General features: G+C 42.7%; 1 protein-coding gene across 1 annotated transcript in view; it reads left to right on the top strand.

Annotated features, from left to right (window-relative positions):
• The first annotated feature begins 10,205 nt into the window (after window positions 1-10,205).
• The window catches only part of ST3GAL6 (ST3 beta-galactoside alpha-2,3-sialyltransferase 6), a 43,400-nt gene continuing 35,087 nt past the window's right edge, over window positions 10,206-18,518 (top strand). The window contains exon 1 of the mRNA XM_054269921.1: window positions 10,206-10,721. The gene's annotated coding sequence lies outside the window, so the exon portion shown is untranslated. The remainder of the gene's footprint in view (window positions 10,722-18,518) is intronic.

Here is an 18,518-nt window from a genome sequence, read left to right on the forward strand (position 1 = left end):
GAATTCCAGATTATAGTGTTGGATTTAAGAAATTGTTTCCCAGTCAAAGGTATGGGTTGGTTGTTGTTCTACATTTTTTTTCCTCCTGTTGTTTAGTATAAGCTGGTTTTGCTCAGTCTAATCAGCTCAACAGCCAAACATTGAATCTCCAACATTCTCAATAAAACGGAGCCCTAAAAAAGTGCTGAAGTAAAAAAAAACTGGCTGTACCAGAGTTTTGCAAATCTCAGTAGTTTTGCAAATCTCCTAATGGGATTTTTCTCACTGTAGTGTTAATTTTTTTTTCCTTTAAATAGCTTCTATTTCTGTGGAAAATGTTTTTGGAGATGCATATTTTTTAAATCCAATTTTAAATTAAGAAGAAGCTTTTCCTCTTCAAACTTGCCACTGCAACATCTGCAGACAGTTAATAATTACCTCTTTTTCAGACTTGTATTTGCCTGCCTATCTTTCCAAAGACACAATTCTGATGCTTCCCAAACCAGAGGCAGGAAGAGAAACACGATTCCCATCAGAGATGACTTTGAAAATCGACATTTCTGTTTTTCATTCCAGACTGCATTGAAAGATAATTGCTAAGCTCTCCAAAGAACAGCAATCTGAAAAATGTTGGCTTGCTGATTTCAACAAATTAGGACTGGGGAAGATTAAGAAAATGGGGTCTTCTAATTTCAAAAGCCTCTGGGTTTGCCATAGAAGCTGGGATTTGTTTGTTCCTTCCCTTTCAGCCCATGCAGTGGAATGGCAGGAGAGGGAGGGGAGCACCTGAGATTCTTTCCTTTTTAGACTACTGGGCACAAGGAATCTGAAAATCCTGGACACTCCTTCCCTTGAAAGCTGCCAGGATCTGCTGGGCTCCTAATATTCCTGACTTTGAAAGAAAAAAAAATCTGCTAAAGAGGCTGACTGCATGCCAAGACACTGGGAGTACTCCCCAAAGTCTGTCTGTTGAACTTACAAGGATCTAATGAGTAAATTAATAGGAGTTCAAGCAGGATGCCAAGGGACAAGTGTCCCTTGACTTTTATTTAAAATGTAATTGTTAAAAGATCGCTAGCAACTACAACAGTAGATGAGGGGAAGTAAGCAGTCTGCATAATAGTAGCTGAACATCCTAGGGAACACTGGCAGCAGTGACTGGATGCAGAGTCAGATGCAGCTAATATGAATTTTCTCATGGAATTTCTGCCTCTTGGTATCTCACAGTGACATCACATTTGTACCAGTTTAAAACTAAATAGATCCCCTTCCGTAGTTTTTCAGCTACAGCTTGTCCGGATCTTCTTATTCCTAAGCTCTGAAATGCTTTCAGTAAGCTGACAGTTGTCCACAGGACACACTGATCGCAGCAACTGAAGACTGATCTGAATCATGATATGTCTGAATTGCACTGCAGTGTTGGCCCAAAACCTCTTTTTCCAGATACCTTGGACATAAATAGAAGTTACTGCCAAAAAGCAGGTAATGTTTGTTGAAAAATAAAACTGTGGAGTTTCAGAAAAACCAAACCAATCCTTTTTCAACAATTTTGGGGTTTCTTAAGTCACTCTTCCTCTTTTCTTCCAAACAGCCTTGTCTTCCTCTGTCTTTGCCTACTGGTCTTGAAAACCTGAAAAATCAAGATGTATGTCAACATTTATGTGGGAGCAGTTTGCTGTCTTGCTTCAAGACATGACTGAGCATTGTTTTGAAGAGGCTAAACAAATCACCTTTTTTGTTTGTAAAAAGCAAAAAGTTTCCACTTAGAATGGCACATGACATCATTCATTTGTATTCACTTTCCAGAAGCTTCTTAACAGTGACAGACATTTCGATAAATCTTAAGATAATCTAAAATAATCAGGCAAGTTCTAGTAATAAGTGATAGTTAATTTGGTGTATTTTAGTAATCATCCATTTTGCAGGCATTTTAGATGGAAGAAAACCTGTTCAGAAAGCAGGCTGTGTTACCTACCATGCTGAAACACTGTTCACATGCAGTGAATAAATACTGGATTAACAAGAAGAAAAGCCTATTGGAGTAGAAAACTGGAAACACAGGAAAGAGTAAAGGCAAAAAAGCTCAGCCTGACAAGATAAAATCTTACAAGTCCTCTTCCTTCTGAAAATAAGTCTTTAATCCTTGGTATGACTTCTGCAAAGACCACCCCTGCTTCTGAGGTGGTAACTTCTGCAACTGTTGGCATCCTGTGCTACTTGACTCTTCTGCAAAGGTCACAGGACCCTTCTTTCCAATAAAGTGCACCTTTTGACTTGCAGCATCAATGATTCAGATTCTGCTCTCAAATTTCTCTATCATTATCTCTGTAATGCTCTGTTATAAATCACTGATTGTGATGTCTTGCCAGCAACAGTGGCACAATAGTAGTGGAGTAATTGTCATGTTTATGGTCATGACTCTTCAACATAATGAGAGTTACAAGAACATATCTACTTGTGGGATGTGGACTTTACTGTTGACTTTGGATCAAACTTTCTGTCACCTAAAGGTAGATGTTCACTTTATAAAGCATTCTTGGTTTATCAATTCAGCTCTAAGTAAATATTTAAGCAAATCTTACTGGCAACACTCCAGCAAGGTTGTCTTTTTTTGTTGTGGGGGTACAAGGCTAATTCCTGGCAGCTCCTACCAAGCACGGTAATGGGAAATTCTTGACAGAGCTGTTTATTTAGGTGGAATTATTTTGAAATAACTATCACATATGTACATTAGAGTTGATTTAAATAGAGACTTCTGACCATCCCAAATACTGTGCTACCCAAGTTGGTCTAGCTCATGGGACAACTTCATAAACTGGCAAAGTGAAACTCTTTGTCACAGGTAACTTAATTCTGTAATTGTCTTTTCCTTCTTCCTATATGCCTTCAGGGCAAGAATCTGCTCTGGTTTGGAGCAGATTCATAAGAAAGTTAAAAGAAAACTGAGCTTCCCAATTACTAAAATAGAGAAGAAGAAAAGAAATTAAAGAAACTCAAAAAGAATCTTCAGAAGAAGAAAAAAGAACTTGTTAAAACAGGCAATGAGGTGGATTCTGCTTTTAGCTGTGAATAATAGAGGGCCAGTGCCTGGTTTTCACTACTTCCATTGCAATGACAGGTGGGCTTCACTTGTACTTGCTGGAGATAAGATACTTCCACATGGTCATACCAAATTCAACAACCAGCTCAAAAGCACAAGTAATGATGCAAACATCTGCTGTGCCAGAGAGGGTGTAATGTAACTGAAAGCTGCCTAATTTTGGTTATATTTCTGTAAGACAAGGTGTGAGATTGCAGCTTTTGGTCAGCTGGGTTACTACAAGCACTCTCTGGTTACAAAGAGCTCTCTTTTTTGTGTGTATTTGTAAGTATTCTGACTAAGCCCTTCCCTGAAGGAGGAGAAAGGTGAAATGCATTTGTCTTCAAATGATGCCAGTTTTATCGGATGAACCCCACCCTTTGAGGCACGGCCATGCAACTTTGCACAGTAGTAAGTTTGTTGTTCAAAAATGTCCATAAAACATTTCCTTCACATTCCACCAATTTATGTTGTGCCAAGGATCTTTTCAAGTGCTTTACAACAAACTTGAGGGTTGCAGGAAAAGGCCCAAGAACCAAAGGATAATGTGCTATAGACAGAGGGGCAGAAAGCATAGCAAGGGTACCAATAAGTCCGAAGGTTTCTGCTGTGGCAAGGAATTCACTGAATTCACAGTCAGTTTGTATCCCTTTGTCGTCCTGCCATTCTTGTTTAGCTGCTCTCACAAGACAGACTGTTCATGCTCAGTGTAACACTTCTCTGTATTTTCTCCAGAACTGCTTTCTTCTCAAGTGTGAGAGCACAAATCATACACTGCGTTCTGGGGGAAGCACCACAGAGATTCTGTATACTTGCATTACTGCTTTCCTGCCTCTTCTAGGGAAATACTGTCTAAGGCATGTTCTCCTTTTCTGTGAGTGGTTGAAGATTTATTTATTGTTTACTTCAATCATCTTTGCATGTTCCAGCTCATTTGACTTTTGACAAAACTGGCCTTAATCCTATGTATCTCTACTCTAAAGCTATCTTTGTTGACCAGGATTGTTTACTTTTTTTGACTCCTAAGAACCTTTCTGAAGTGGTTTTCCCTCCATTTATTCAGGTCTAAAGTGTTTCCCAATAAGACTTTCTTGCTGGGAATATATACTTTGGGAGTTTTTGTATCTTTGATCTAGACCTATTCCAATCTCCCTCCACAGTTAAGTATTCCAGCTCCTCAGTCAAGGTGAATTTGCCAGTGAGTTTCCTTAATTTGACAATTTGCCCTTTGCTTGTGTTTGTTATTCTGTCCATGGAAATGGAAGCGGTTGCTGAGTACTCAGCCCAACGCAGTTTTCTATGACCAGTTCTTTTTTAGTGTCTTCATTACTTACTAATTTCAGGTTGTCTCTTTTTGTCTCAGTGACTACTGAGAAGGAATCTGGCAGCTATCACACACATGGCTAGCTGGGCCCAAGTTTATTATTAGAAGCATTTGTTTTCCCAAATAGTATCGGGGAAGTTAAAATCGGCCATGGCACAATTCCCAGTAGTGTTTCTATAATAACATTTCAGTGACAGAACTTTTCTTGATTATATTTTAGCTGCAGACAAAAAAGGCCAGGTTTCAATGATGTGTCCAAATCAAAAACAACCACTCCTCAAAAAAACAGAGGCTGTGAGCAGGTAGCTTGGGCTGCTGGAAGTGTTTCCATACAATGGGGAATTTTATGATTAATTAAATGACGGTGAGTTAACTGACAGATGGCTTTTAATAAATTGCAAAGATCAGTTGGTGTTTTCCACTTGCATGGATGAAATGGCTAAACATTGAAATAGAAGGAGTATTGGACTAAGATTGCACATGGTTTGGATATTGGCTATTGATCATATCCACATGGGTCAGGTCTAGCTTCCATTTGGAACAAGAGCAGAGCAGTGAAAAAGAAAAGTCTGATCCGTGAGCTATTGTTCTCCCAAGTTACAGAGACTAAGGCAGCATTTTCTGCCATAGGATTGCTCTCTTCAGCTTGGAGTGCCATGAAGGGAGGATTCTTTCTCCTGTGTCACCAGCCCAATTTTGTGTGGGTTCCTATTGATTCTTCCAAACTGTGGCAAGTGATCATTTGCTCACTAGCCATGGGCATTACCCGGCAGGAGTTGTACGTGGGTAAGTCAGTCATGGAAAGAAATGCATTTGAAATTTTCCCATGATTTGCCTACATCCAAGACTTTTAGGACTTTTTGAAGTCCTAAAAGTAAAAAACATGCAAAAGTCTTAAAAGTAAGAAACACGCAAAAGTCTTAAAAGTAAGAAACACGAAATTAGCATGCTGTTCACATATGACAAGGCTTCTAGCAGTTTGTCATAACATTTCTGACTTACAGAGACTTACTTAACTTCTTGCTCTCCTCCCTGGAATCTAATCATAGCTATTTGTATTGCTTTTACAGCCCTGTTTTGTGTACTGACTTGCTACATCATATTTTCAAGTAAAGACCAGCCTGAAGAGTACCTGCCAGAAAAACTGTGCACCTGTTCCTAGATCTTTGGCAGCAAACCAGTAAAGAAATGCAGGCCAGTTAACACTGGCCGAAGAAGTGGGCCAAAAATTTGAAGGGGAAAGGCTAGATATCTGAGAGCTGCAGTAGCTGCCTGAGCACTTGTAATAATGACTTGGCTGTACAGATGAAGCCAGCAGGACACAGGACAAAACCTTGGGGGTCTGAAGGCCAGAATCAGAGGCTGGCGGAGCCAGCAGGAAGAACAGGGAAACATTTTCATAAAATGCACAGAGAAAGAAACTGGGCATTAAGCTGAGCTTTAAATGGCAAAGGCATCTTACATGCAGGCCTCTCCTTGGAAAGGAGACAAGGAGAGTGCGTCCTGGCATGATACTGTAGGACTAACAGAGCTATCATAAAAGGGCAAGGATTCATCTTCCAGAAGCAGCTTATGTCAGTCATCTGAGCACAAAGGCCAAGTGGGTAGGGACCCAGAGACACAGGATCAAGGACTTCTTGTTCTCTCTGAGCTCAGTGCCCCCCTGCATTTGGCACTGGGGCTGTGACCTAGCAGCAGACTGCATGTAAGAGTCTCCCACAGCCCAGCTGCCCCCCTCAACTGCTTAACTCTCCCATGCACCCCTCTACCTCTCTCCTTTTCCCAGATTTCCCTTGTGCCAGATGCCCCAGCTGACATTCTCTGGGAACAGAAGTCCACTGCACGCCTGCAAGCTACAGGGAGGAGACTGCTGTGTCCCAGGCATATGGGTAGGAGAACTGGATCTTGAGAGGTTTGTCTCCTGCCAGGGGAGGAAGCAGCAGCTCTTGCCTGCTTTGCTGCTTTTGGCGCCATGAAGCTTCAGTTTTGGTTATCCACAGACACACATAGAGGTGGAGTCAGTATACAGACGTCCATTGGGAGGATTAAGCAACAAGCAGAGAACTTGAATTCCGTATGACACTGTAATTAAATGGAAATAAGAGAACAATTGGCGCAGTGAAACCTGAGGTTTAATGTTGCTCTTGACCTGGTGAAAACCACAAGGTGCACAGGACATATTTTCTGTAATTTTTCAAACCATTTTCCCTTTTCTTTTCCACTGTTTTGTTTGCAATGCTCTTCAAGTGGGTGTGCTTTGACCTATTTGTTCCTCTGTATATGCCTAATGAAGTACAAGAATGCCTAGTGCCTATTAGATAATGTATTTATGGCTTTGCAGATGCTCATGCATAAACACATGCATTAAAGGCTTCACTTTGGTTGGCAAATAGCACTTCCTAATGTGCTCACCACCCCAGATTGCATTTTACTGGGGTAAAAATAAAGGGAGGCTGTCTCAGCCTACCTGCCATGACATTTCCTGCCATCATGTTTTGTTTGCTGGTGTCCTGTCTCCCAGATTGAGTAGAGGAGCACTGCACAGCCCGGGGCAGGGGAAAGCCCTCTGCAACTCCCAGCAAAGGCAGACCCTGGGGACTGAGAAAGCAGTCACAGCCATGACTTTGGTTCTTTGGTTGTCTGAGCAGTTCTTTGGTTGATCAGGTCTTGAAAAAGTGACCTCAAACCAGGTGGGAGTTGTACACTATGAGCTCATGACAAACACTGTGGGCTCTTATGAGATATGCTATAACCACTAACCAGATTTTTTAAAGCTCATGGGACAGGCTTCAGCAAGTTGTCTCCTGGCAAAGTGTCTGTGGGGAAAAATCATGCAACCACAGATTGATGACTCAAGCTATGTAAGGACTGGTGCTTACCTTGACTGGAGCTGTTACTACAGTGAAGAGCACCTGGGGCAGGCCCGAGCACCTAGGCAAGGGAACTGAGAATCTGTACAGAACAGAGTAGTGCTGAGACAGGTTTTGGAGCTCAGTAGGAGAGATTTGGGCATGCATGGGACTCAGGGCAGTTCTCATGGCCTGACATAAAGATTAGGATCAGACTGTGATGGTAGGCAGTAAAGCCAGAAGATGGGTGGAGAAGGGATCCCAGAATATTCTGAATTGGAAGGGACCCACAAGGATGTTGCGACAATCTGTATTTCTATAAATGTGTGATCTCCCAAAGTAATTATCAAGGGTGACAGTTCTGTTGCATTTTAGTTCTAAGACCAGATGTGTATGATAGATATGGTGCATTGCCTACAGGCAGCTTGATTAGTCATCTTATTGGATTGACAGGGAAATCACTTTTGTGATGCTGCAACTTTCCATTCTCTTTATTCCTTCTTCTCTTTAATTTTTATTTTCCCACATTCAACAGTTTTCCCTTCCATTTCCTGTAATTTTCCTCTTAATTTTTCTCTGATTTGCAAGCTGGGATAGAGACAACAACATTTTCTTAGTTTAGTAATGGCTCAGGAAGTACGTGGTTTCTCCTGGAACTAAAATATGACTACATTTTATTCAGATTTATTTTAGTTATTGCTTTATATTTAAAGGTTTATGGGGTTTTATCTTTGGTTTGGGGAGAGATTCGTGTCTCAGGAGTGTTGATTTTCAACTGAAAGAGCAAATCTGTTGACTTTTTGGTCATATGCATTGCATTTGTTTTCAGGCATATTCATTTGACTTCCTGGTAGTCAGCCATTTCAAAACAATTTTGAAAGATTCTTATTGTTGTCAAATAATTTGTTTGCAATAGACTATATCCCAGTGATTCTTTGTATTTTCCTTGTACTTTGTGCCCAAAAATTCATGGGGTTGCAGATTAGTTACTAAATTCTTGCTTGTACAGATTATTTGGAAAACATCTAGGAACTAAGCTTTTCCTGCACTATATTAATTATTCAAATTGCCATTTGAATCCTTGAATATATATTTAGATGACAACAAACACCAGCTTTCATTCTGTTGCTCTGTGGGACAGGTACAATTGCCAGAAGAAACCGAAGTGAAATTACATCACTGCAAGTTAGATTATTACATTACTTGACAAATATAGCGCAGTTTATTCCAGATAAAGGTGTATTCAGCTATCTTAGAGACAATTATTTGTATTTCTTACACACACTGCCTTTAATGGAAGGGAATAAAACCGTGAGTGAACTGTATCTGCTATGGACTTTGGGCTGCAATTGTGAACACCCAGCTCTTCTGAGAGTAAGATGCTTCGTGCAAGATTGAGTAAATTGCAGTCAGCTGTAAAATCAAATGACTTCTAAGCTGTCACATGGCACCACCACAGGAATGAACATTGCATGTATCTAGCTTGCTTCAGAGGTGCACCAGTAATTTGTACTGCTTCTGAGCCGTGGCTCAGTCCTGCCCACAGCATCTTTATGTTCTTCTTCCTGTGCCCTTCAGCCTGCCCAGAGATCCCTGCGGGACTGGTACTGATACCCCACCTTAGCCAGTGTGAAATAAGCTCATGCCCATGAACCCATGCACAAAAGTTGCAGCTGCAGCACACACATCCTGTCTGGAACAGAGGCAGGAATACCACGCATTTCCTCAAAGTTTCCTACACTCCTCTGTGGTGAATAGTCCCAACATCTTGTTCTGCAAAAATCTGGTACATCCTGAAAGTCCATCCTGTATCATAAACAAAGACAAGGCCTTTCAAAATAAAGCAAGGCCAGAACAAAACAATACTGAACGACATAATTTAGGAATGTCCTGAAACATATGAGCAGGGGGAATGATATGAAGTCACAAAATCAGTCTTCTAATATATCCTAATTCTGAGTCCTTTGTTGTACAACCTTAATGATTTTTTTAAAATCGGTTGTGTGACTATGACGTCTAGGTGAATTGAAGGGCAAGGACTGAAGAGCTGATAGCTAATTGGAAAGATATAGCACAGTTAAATAAAGTAACTTTCGAAGGCATACAATTTAGCTATATACTTGGAAGAAGCTTGGTTTTGTAAAGGGCAGGATGTGAAGGGTGAAGACCTGAGGAGCCTCTTGGGAGAGGGGGAAAAGTACTAAGGTATTTTCAGCTCAAGGGAAGACAAATTACAGAGGTCTGAACTTTGGTTCCCTGCCCAGAATACATTGAAAATTATCTCGGCAAGCTAAAGACTGGAACAGTCCCCGAAGAACAGACAAAATTTCCCAGCTTTCAATCTGTTATTTTTATTACGTGTACACATAGGCTGTAGAAAACTGCTGAGAACAGAATCCACCTCTGGTCATTCCCAGTGACAGCCATCAAAAGCAGAAGCTGCATTTCCAGTTAAGGAAGCATCTTGTTCTGAGACAATGCTAAAAACATACTGTGAGCTCACTGAAGCATCATTTAGAAAATTTTCAGATTGGAAGAAGTCAGGATCATAAAGATAGAAACAGGAGAGGGCAATTAAATTATTAACAACCCTTCAGATTTCTTCCAGCATGTACACTCCTCTGGGCAAAACACAGCATTGATGCAGCACAGGATTCCAAACAAATTCATTTTTTCATCCTTTTTATCAGAGGCAGAATTGTTTAATAATTTTCTTCGAAATAGTAAGGTCCAGCCACAAACGCTTGGGCGCTGAAGTACGGAGAGATTTTCCAGGCGCCCAGCGACTCCCGCCTCGTTGGGTGGGGCTTCCTTTTGCTCCTGGCAGCAGCTCCTCAGGGGGTAGTTCTTCCCCCGCCGGCTTCCCCTAGGGTTTCATGGCAGGAGGCAAAACTTGGGGAGGGAGAATCTTGCCCCTGCACGATCCCAACCCCCCTCGACATACACATGATGACGATTAGTTTCTTACCAGACGGTAATTCCGGGAGGCTGGGGGTGGTTCGCTGCCCCCCGCTTTGCGAGTCTCCCACCCCCTCTCGGACTGTCGGGGCGGGGGAGGGGCTCCTGTCGCCGGCCCGAGGAGGGGGAGGAGAAGGAGGAAGAGTAGCGTCTGCGGCTCCGTAGAGAAGTCGGTCCTTCTTACGACAGACACTACTAACGGGAAGACGTAGCACTGCTTCATCTGTCTTCACGTATCTCCTTCCCCTGGTGGGCTTTGGTATAAATGGAAGAGGAATTTCAGCAGGCTCGAGCTAACCAACGTTTCTGTGTAAATACACAACGTGCTTCCTCCTACGTTTTCTCTTGCAGATGGGGCTCAGCTGAACAAGCTCTCCTCTTGAATCCCGTCGTAAGCACCACCATGCGGGAACCGGGCTAGACCTACTAGAGGCTGCAGCAAGAGCCTGGGCGGCCTTAAGCAGAAGCCATGAGTTCTGTCCTCTTCTCTGGGATGATTTAAAGATAAAATAAGCTGCTTTGTTAACAACCGGTAAGTGAGCACCCCTTGTTTATCTAGTATAGCTCTGTAAACCCTTGCACAGGCTGAGTGGATCTCGTGCACGGTACCTGAACCCACAGGATTGGGTGCCCTGGGAGTGCTTGTTCCCGAGTTTGCCGATGTCTCTGGCGCTGGACACGTGACGGTTGTCGGGACACGCTCCACGGTCGGACACGATGGATCTCGAGGGTCTTTTCCAGCCTTAACTGTCTTCTTGCGTCATTCCAGACGGGAAAGCTTCCAGCTTTAAAGTCGTGTAGAGTTTGTATGCATGCTTCCAATTTTAAAATTTCCTTCAGGTGAATGCTGATGGCAGCAGCTGCCAAAAACATTGTTATTCAGTATAAATTACCGCGTATTCAAAGGCAGAGCTAGCTCTTTCAATACATCAGCGTGTTCCTCGGTGAAAGCACTCAAGGAATTAAACTGAATTTCTAGAGGGATGGAGCCTGCCTCTACAAGCCTCCTTTGAAGAGAACACAATTTTAATCGGTTTTGAGAGTTGGTGAGATGAGACGTCCCAGACCTTTCCCAGAGATTCCTGGGAACTTCACGGGAAAAAAAATCTTAACACGGCGGTGTAGCCCGGAGCCCCTTCCCGGGGGGGTCAGCCCAGCAGAAACCGAAGTGCCGCCACCCCCCGCTTTCCCGGCGGCTCTTGGATGCGCCTGATGCCGCAGGCGGGCGGCCGGCGCCGGGGAGCGGGGCACAGGCCGGGCTGAGGCGCTGCCCGGATCCGCATGCGGGGCCGGGTGTCGCAACCTCGAGCAGCGGGGAGCGCAGGAGGGTCCGGCGGGCAGCTGTGCGCCTTCGTACACAGGTAGGCGGCTCCGGGTGGGGACCCCTGACGGAAGGAAGGGGCCGCCCGACTTTCCCCGGCTGCTCCTGGTGGGCTCGGGGCGGGGGAGCCGCCCGCCTTCCTCCAGCCTCCCGGAGTAGCTCCGCTGGCAGGCCGGGGCGGCGGGCGGAGCCGCCTCGGGGTTCCCCGCGGGCGGTGAGTCGCGGCGGGCGCGCCGGCGGGAGGCGAGTGCGGCAAGGGGGGGATGGATAGGGCGATAAGGGGCGGCGGGGCCCGGTGCTGCGAGGTGGGCAGAGCAGGGCTGGGGAACGGTGAGCTCATGCAGACAGAATAGCCCCACGCAGGGGGAGCCTCCCGGCGGAGCTGACGGCGACCCGTAAGTAAAATTGGACGGGAGATTTGGTGGCTTCTCTTGAATTGCTTGGGTCGGGTAATCCCCGACCGTTTTGCCATGGCTGCCGGTCAGGCAGGTTCGGATAAAAGATTGCTTCTAGCGAGGGTACCGAAAGGGAGCTGCTCCGTGGAAATCCCGAAGGCCTCGGGGAAGGAACAATGGCTCTGTGGGTAGAGTCTGCCTTAAGCTATGCAAATCCATTATTTGCATTTGAGGAAAGAAACAAACCCTGGAAGTTTAACGTCCTGCCTTTTTTTAATTTTTGGGTTTTTTTTAAACTACTTGTATTATTATTTGACAGCGGCGGTAGTGTTTCAGTTTGAGTTAGAGCAAGTGGTGAGATCAGTCCTGCTGCCCTTTCTCAAAATTTCCTGGGAGATGAGCGGCTGGTCTGAGATTTGTGCCTGTTGTGTTGGTACCGACTTGAAACTTTCTATCTAGTTTTCTTTATTTTTTTTCTCTTTCTTCATCCGTGTTTTACTGAGCTATTCTCACGTAGTGTGATTGCAGAACTATTAAGATTGAGCTTAGTGATGGGATAAGATTACTTACTTTAATCTGGTAATTTAGCTGAACTGTGCGGAAATGTTATAGATAAAAAAATATGAAAATGTTACAGAGAAAAAGTGTATATATAAAATATTTTTCTGGAGGGTGCCGTGGTACTACATGGTCATTCCTAAGCTGAAGGAACTAAATCCAGAGAGGTGTTGAAGGAAAAGGAAATGTGCATTGAGCAGGGTTTCCTGCCCATCAACACGCAGTATGCTTGTCTAACTAGGTCTCAGAAGTGATATTTCGAAAGTAAAATAACTCTCCTTTCACATGTAGGGCTTCACCAACTGTAGCTCTGGTTTCTATTTCACTTAAATAAATTTGCTTACCTTTTTTCCCCAATCTGATGCAGCACCTGCTCCTTTACCCCATCTGTCTCTGCTGAACTGATACAGTTCATTAAGTTACATTTTAGGCTTATGGCTGTTATTAAGGCAACAGAATTAAAGGTGTCTTAGTCTCAGGTCTCCTTGAAGGTCATATTGGCTTTAGCAGACTTCTCATGCTTGTGGGATATATGAATCATCCCCTGAGGCTCATGAGTCGCCCAGTGTCCTTATCCCTCCCTGTTCAAAGGTAGGAGGAAAAAATTTTCTCTGGAAGCAGTTGCTAGTCGGAGATGTGCCCATGGGAGCAGTTGCAGAGTGTTCAGTTGAGACATTAGAACCTGAAAGCTGATAGGAAGATCACCAGTACCTGAGTCCTAAGTTATGAACAGGTTGGGAGATACTTGAGGGGTGTTGACTAGAGCAAGGTGTTGGACAAGACATTATGTTGAAATGTACTATGTGTGCTGTTAATGGTTTTAGCAGTTAGGCAGGGGAGTTGCCTGACTGAAGAGGGAAATACAGCAGGTGAAGTGGTGACAGATCTCCTTTGCAGTGGGAAGTGCGTGAGATGCTTCTCCCTCACCTTCTCCTCAAGACTGTGGTAGCTTACAAGCAGAGGCAGCTTTAGAAGATTTTAGATGATTGCTTTCTTCCTTAGATGTTCATTTTTGGATAGAAGCTGTTGTGATAGCCTGTTTGTACCATTAGCAGCACTTCTGTCTCAGGCTTGTTCTCTGTTGGTTTCTGAGCATGCTGTGATTGTTGTCTCTTGGTAAAAGTTTGGTTTGTCTCCCCAAAGCAGGTTTGGAAAATTTAACATAAACCAGCTTTGGCTGATTTGTGGTTTTCTTCTTGGTGTTGTTTCATATGCTTCTGTGTGTTGATTCAAATACACTGGCCTGGAAGAGGATGCAGTCAGATGGATTGTTTGAACATAAAACGTGTGAGACCACCATGATTCTCAATGAGGTTGTCTACACCACTGACTTAAAAGGGCTTTTGAGGAAAGGCTCTTGGTTTTGTGTTTTTTTTTTTTTTGGTTGGTTGTTTTTTTTTTTTTGGTTTTTTTTTTTTTTTTGTTTTGTTTTGTTTTGGTTTTTTTTTTTTTTGGTTTCTCCACAGTATAGCTTGCTAGCTGTAGACAGGATCTAGGTTTGTCTTTGTACATTAACATTTAAGGTTATTTTACTTAAGAGCATAAAAGGTTGGTTTTGCTTCATGTATGATGTGAGGTACTCTGCCTTGGTTCCCTAGCTAAATGCATTTTAGGAATTGGCTCAAGACTTCTTGAAATACCTTTTTTTACAGAGAACTTTCCCTACAGATGTTTCAACTAAATCAATTGAAGTGTGCCCTATGTTTTGAGGAGGAGTTTAGTTTTTCAAGCTTATGACATGTAATTTGTCTTTCATTTGAATAATTCATTCATCAATTTCTTTAGCTTTATAAATAAGCTATAGTATAGTAATACTAATTAACTAATTTATGGGATAACTGAATTTACAGAATTTTTCCTTTTTCAGAGTGTCTATTTTCTACTGTCAATTTTCTCAAAATACCAGAAGCTGTGTAGAGAGTAAATGACCCCCTAAACTTCCCCTTTAATCCAGTTTCTTCTGCTTTTGCAGTGTTACGTATGGTTGCTTGTATACTTATTCTCAGTCTTCAAGGGAAATGCAAATAAAGCTACTTGAACATATTATTTGTTGTGTGAATTTTCTGAAGCTTAAATTTTTCTTTTACCGTCCTTCCAGAAGAGCCTACAACTTCATCTTTTCTTGATTTGATGTATATTGAGGTCTAGAGGAAAACAGGATGTGCATGCTGCTGTTTTCTTTATAAGTCTCTTTTCAGCAGCTCTCACTTTGCAGTTTAGTGTATTAATCCCTGATACCAATACCAGTAGTGGTATTTGTGTAGAGAGGTTGAAAAGTGATGGGCAGTATTAGCTAGCATGGGCTGTGAAGCAAAAGCAGGGAAATGCGTGGGTCGCATGCAGTGTTACTACCTTTTGAAAAAATTCAGGTGCAGAATGTGGTAAAACACCCTGCAGCAGTAGTTCTTGCTGTGTTCTGTACTTGTCATTCTGAAATACCATGTTCTTTTAAAGTTTATTTTGCTCAGCTGGATTGGCTCTTCAGTGTTCCAAGCTTGGTTGTTCTTTGGCCTTGAAGGCAAAAATGACGCCTTGGTATCCTGTGAGGAAGACCCTTTGAAGCACTGTCACAGAGTAAGAGAATTGTGGGTGTCCCTGGATAATAACCTGAACTTGTGTGGAACTGTTCAGTTACCTCTGCTCCCAGCCCTAACAGCAGTAGTAAAACTGGAGTATGGTGTGCCAGGTTTTTTTTTACATTCTAGTGTAAAAGGAGAGCCAGGCAGAGTAAGGTAAAAAAATGGAATACCTTCCACTTGCCCTGACTTTGAAGGGGTGGCTGGAAAGCCTACAGAGCCAGTTGATCTCCCATTCTATTAGGAAGGCTAGAATGGAATAATCTAGGAACTGGTTTTAAGAGCAGGCACGAGTGAAATTATGGTCTCTCTTAATCACTGAAACTCTTAATATCTCTTAATTTATAGTGTAAGTTTCCATTTCCTGAGCTGCAGTATTGCTTTCTTTTGGGCCACTAGCTAGTAGGAAACTTTATTTGTGAGGTGTGTGGCTAGCAGCCCTAGATTTGCACAGACTCTTCAACTCACTTTTAAAAGAATAGTTTTATCTCTTGTTGTGAGTGCAGGTTAGAAACGCTAAAATAGGGATCTACTGCAGAGCTTAGAAAAGTTCTTTGTTGGACTGGATCTACAGACTGACATGTGCATTGCAGAGGTATCCAGACACTGCTTGTTTTCCCTGCTTTGTGGAATCCTGAGGCCAGCAGTGAAATGAGAATGGTGTGAGGGGCATAAGCTTTACCCTGGGCCTTAGCAGAGGTGGGCAGAGGAAATGTGATGGCCATTTAATAGTCAATATGGAATGTATGTGTGTGTTTATAAAATACAAATTGCATCACATGTGGGATGAGGGGGAAGTCCCTTTTTCAGAGTAATAAAGAAATTGAAGTTGTGTTTTTGCCATAATATTTTTTTTCTTTTTTTTTTTTTCCTCACGTAGTTGTAAGTTAATGTAACTCCCTCCTGGGCAGGTAATTTTTGAAGGTGGCTTGTGCTGACAGTTTTTTGCCTGCAGGGTGACATGTGGGGGGAATTGACCTGTTTCAGAGCAGTGGTATCCAAGCAACAATGCCAGGGAAGATCCTGTGGGTTTTTCTCACTGCAGTGAAGAGACAGGAATATGTTTGCTGGCAAGGAGCTGTTGGTGAATGAAACGTTGTTCATCATTTGCCAGTTAAGACAGGTATTTCCTGGTTCTAAGTTACAGAACCAGCCAACCTGGTATCATCCACCAGTGCTGCATCTGGGCACCCTGGAAACATTTCTATCTCTGCAGTGCTTGGGGTAGTCTGAAGTTGATGTGTGGGACTGAGACAAGGAGAAGGTGGTGTAGATGTGAGATAGGCTGTAAGGTTTGTTTGAACACATTTGCACAAGATTAAATGAAGACATAATATTAAATCCACTTGGTGAAGCATGGGAACAAGTTAGGATTTGTCCAGATTGCTGAATGTACACAAGGCTTGCTGGCGTGTGGTAGCTAGTCTTGATTGTGCCCCTTGTGTAGACAAGTTACTGCCTTCTCCTTTTGTATCTGGAAAAAGCCTGGGTTTTTCTTGTTGTTGTTTGTTTGTTTGTTTTAATTTTCCCTTGCAGGAAACTGTTAAAACTACGACTAGCTTTGCCATATTTAATAAGTCAGGGTGATACTTGTCTCAGCTTAGAAGCTGGAGTGCTCTATGAGCCCCCTTCACTACCTCCCAGTTTTACAGCCACCCATGGCGGTTTTAATTTTCCATTCTCAGAAAGTTGAGATGTGGAGGTATGGGTGCACAATGGGAATGAAACACAAAACGGCCCTGAAATACTGCTTTTAAGTAATCATCTCCTGCTGTCACTGCTGGAGACAGAACTGGGCTGGATGGACACTCTGACATAGCAGAGTGTTTCTTGTGCTTTCATTGCTCGCTTTGTGCTGTGGAGCCCAGGCCAGGTATCTGAAAACCGGGTTTTCAGTAGCCAGGTGATTAAAATGCTGGTTAGTGTACATACCATTAGTACAATTTCTCAAGAGTGACTGCCTTTTCTTGCAGTACATGTTAAGGAAATACTGTTAATTCATTTTCATTGAAACAAATTGAATGGAATAGTTATTTTCATTCTTGTGCGCTAACAGCACACTATAATTTGTTTTTAACTTGGGACATTGGTTCTTAGATGGCTTATTTTCCAGCTAAGGTAGATTTTATATGTAAGATTTCTAGCCTAAATAGAAACTGTTGTTCCGAGCTTTGCAGAAAGAAATGTAAAGTGAAATAGAATATCTCATTCTTCAGTTTTCACAGAGAACATTACTTATAATAAATACTGGTTAGTGTTGAAGTGACTTTTTTGAAACTGGGTGATGGAAATTGGCTAACACTACCTGTTAAGTGGTTGAAAAGGGTATCTAAGCTGTTGAACTTCATACAGCTCTTTTGGGAAATTTGGACACTTACATGTTTGTGCAAGCCATTTCAAAATTAGAGCACTTTTTTCTTCCTCAGTGGCTGGATGCTCTTGTGATACCTGTACCACACAGCTGTGTGACAAGATAAAATGAAACCATATTTTTGATGTTGTATGTACTTTCTGATATTTAATGAGAAATGAATTTATAGAGTTTTTTTGTTCTACTCAGCCTAGTGTTTATTTTTGCAAAACTTGAGGAGGTCTCAAATACACTAAGTTCCTGATCTCTTGCATTTGACTGAAATCAGCCAAAGGAGTTCAAAAGTTCTTCAGGGAAGGAAAGAGAAGGGCATGCATGCACACAAACAGGGTATGGTTGCATAAATCTCGTTTCATGCTGAGAACACATGCAGTAGAACAGAACAAAAAGCCTTTTACTGTATGGCATTTCGTGCTCTAATGGAGTTCTGCGTCGTCTGTGGCATGGATAGCAATCTGATAGGACATGGTGGTGCTGGAGGCTGAGCTGCATTTGGTGCAGTCAGGGTAGCAAGAAAAGATGTCAGTAGGCAGCACAGCAGGTGCCGTGTATATTGCTCTAGAGGACTTCAAGTTTTGTGCTGAAGGAAATATTAGACTTTGTGTTTTATCACTGGTACAGCATGGGCCAGTTTGGTTATGGGAGAGCAGATCTGTGCCACAAATTGCCCTGCTGTGATCTCACAGGGGCGTGAGCCCTCTCTTATCAGACTCTTACTCTCTTGTCATCAGAGGAGACACTCTCATGCAGCCCTGAGCATATCCAGTGCTCAGAAAAGATCAGGTAGAGAAGGATAGTTAATCTGTTTAAAGATACTCTGGTGCTGAAGAAACTCCCCTTCATTTTACTGTAGCATTTAAGGTCTGGTGAAACAGAATTGAGCAGAAAAATCAAATGCTCTGTTTCACCTACAACAAACCAGACCTGGATTGTAAAGGAGCAAAACAAACTGGCAGAGGGAGCTGTGATATGCAGAAGGTACTGTGCAAAGCCACTGCTGTAGCAGAGATCACGCTGTGTGTCTTCAGCCTGCTCTCACTTTCCTGCCAGACTGCCCTTGTACCTCCTTGCTCTCATCTGGGCTTCTAGGAATTTTAGCAGCCCCCAG

Source organism: Melozone crissalis, unplaced genomic scaffold (genome assembly GCF_028551555.1).
Source record: "Melozone crissalis strain CALT ecotype California unplaced genomic scaffold, PUWL_Pcris_2 ptg000008l_1, whole genome shotgun sequence".
Taxonomy (NCBI): domain Eukaryota; kingdom Metazoa; phylum Chordata; class Aves; order Passeriformes; family Passerellidae; genus Melozone; species Melozone crissalis.